Source organism: Silene latifolia, chromosome 2 (assembly GCF_048544455.1).
Source record: "Silene latifolia isolate original U9 population chromosome 2, ASM4854445v1, whole genome shotgun sequence".
NCBI lineage: Eukaryota > Viridiplantae > Streptophyta > Magnoliopsida > Caryophyllales > Caryophyllaceae > Silene > Silene latifolia.
Genome location: NC_133527.1, coordinates 76,762,664 through 76,764,988, shown reverse-complemented (window position 1 = coordinate 76,764,988; position 2,325 = coordinate 76,762,664).

Below are 2,325 nucleotides of genomic sequence, written 5' to 3'. Positions count from 1 at the left end.
AAGTATGCCCAACAACCTTGTGCCATACTCTTATGCCCGGATGATGGAAAAAAAGAGCACGACAATCATGGTTAGATGTAAACTCTCTCCCGGTAATAGCCTTCCATAAGGGAGCGGGATAATACTTGGTAGGTTTCTTCGTGTAAGTCGGGTAATTGCTAAGGCCAAAAATTTCACCAAACTCGCGAAAAGACAATTTTCTATCAATATTATTGAGACGGAATTCAATGTTTGTTCGGGTCTCCACCTTGGTAACTTTCAAAGAGCTTAAGAATTCTAAGATGAGGGATGAGTAAGTCAACTCTTGCATATCAAACAAAATACTCAATCCCATGGACTCGAAAAAGGTCTTGGTTTGTTCTAAGACACCCAATTTTGACAAGATCTCTTGGCATATGAATTTGGTGGGTAAAATGGATTTCTTAGCAAGGGAAACAAATTTCTTCCTATGACAGTCGGAAGTGAAAATTACCTCCGGATAATCATCTAGTTGTTCAACAACCGGAGTAGAAGTAGTAGCTTCCATAGGAGGAATAGACTCTTGAATTTCCATCCTTGCATTTTGAACCACCAATGCCTTAGATGCTTGAAGAGCTTGTAGAGCTTGTTGTCTTTTGGAAAGGTTCTTCTTTGGGGTGCCTTGCTTCCGCCTTTTGTTCTTGCCATGCTCTCCTTTATGTAGTAACACCAAAGATAAGCTTGATTTCTTCAAATTCCAATAAGACCCAAATCGATTTAGGATAGTTGAATTTTGCCTTGTATCCTAAAATTCGATTCAAACTTTGAAGATGTTGGTGTTTTAATTGCTTGTTGTTGGTAAAGGAGTGATTTGTTCGAGTTTTGAGGAAGTTTGGAATTAATTTGGGTGATTTTGGTTGAGAAATTTGATGTTGGTGGATGGAGGGATTGAGGGTTTTAAGGGTTTTGGAGATGTGTTTGTGTTATGAATGAGTAAAATGAATTGGGAAAGGTGGGGTTTTAAACCCGTTTGTTTTGAGAGAGGAGATGAGCAGATTCCCCATGAGACGTTCGGATTCAGCTCCAGTTTGCTTCAGAAAATAAGACGTGCTGAGATGAGCGTCTTCGGAGGAAGACGAGCGTCTTTTTGAAGGAGGACGAGCTGATGTGACCAATATTTGAGCATATTTAGTCCCCAAATTAGCCTCGTTCCTATGGTTTTTAATGCATATTTGGGTCATTTACTATCTTTAGTCCTTTGTTTTGCATATTCATTGAGGTTTTGTTTCCTTGGTAGGAGAGGAGTGCAAACCTTGCATTTTCATGGCAAAATAGAGCTAAATTGATCAATCTAATGACCAAGCATCAAAGTGAAGACAATTCTAGAAGGCCTTTGTAAATAATGTAGTAGATGGGCAATGATTAGAGGTGGCAATCGGGTCAGCCGGGTCGGGTTTGGGTCGGGTCACGTCGGGTCGGGTCATATCGGGTTCGGGTCATATCGGGTCAGCATACCCTTTCGGGTCGAGTCGGGTCGGGTTCGGGTCGTTATCGGGTCGGGTCATTTCGGGTCAAATGATGTATCGGGTCGGGTCGGGTTTGGGTCGGGTCATTATCGAGTCCGGTAACTTAATCGCATTACTATAATTTTTTACCATTAAATTTAGTTTTTAACCTATTATTTGGTTTAATTAATCCATTACTAAGTCAAACATATCAATCTAAACACAAAATCACTTTCATTTTGATCAAAATTAAGCTTAATAATTGTCGGATCATCAATTTAATCGGGTCGGGTCAGTATCGGGTCGGGTCTGGGTCGGGTTCGGGTCACTGATAATCGAGTCGTGTCGGGTTACGGGTCGCCATCGGTTCGGGTCGGGTCGGTTTCGGGTCACAGTATTTTCGGGTTCGGGTCGGGTCGGGTTTGCTCGGGTTCGGGTCGGGTCACTCGGGTCGGGTCAGACTTGCCAGCTCTAGCAATGATGAAGAAGATCCTTGCATCTCCAACAAGATCTCGGAGGATTGTTGGAAGAAGGAAAGAAGGAAAGAAGAAAAAGCTCGCTGGACTAGAATCCGCTCGTCCCAGCATCGGGACGCTCGTCCAAGAGCCCCACAATCCGAGAGTCCCACCTGCCTGGCCGCTCGTCCACCGCCTTCACAATCCGCTCGTCCCGACTTTTGGACACTCGGATTGTTCTCTTGTGCAGCCCGGATTCTACTTGTTCTACTCGGGATGCACATATTTTCGAAAGACTAGCAAAAAGGAGACTCGAATCTTTCTTCGAGAGGAGCATTTCCTCAACTTTTCGTAAGGACTTAATCGTCATTTAAGCTCTTAGTAACCCTAATTTGTGCACCTAATCC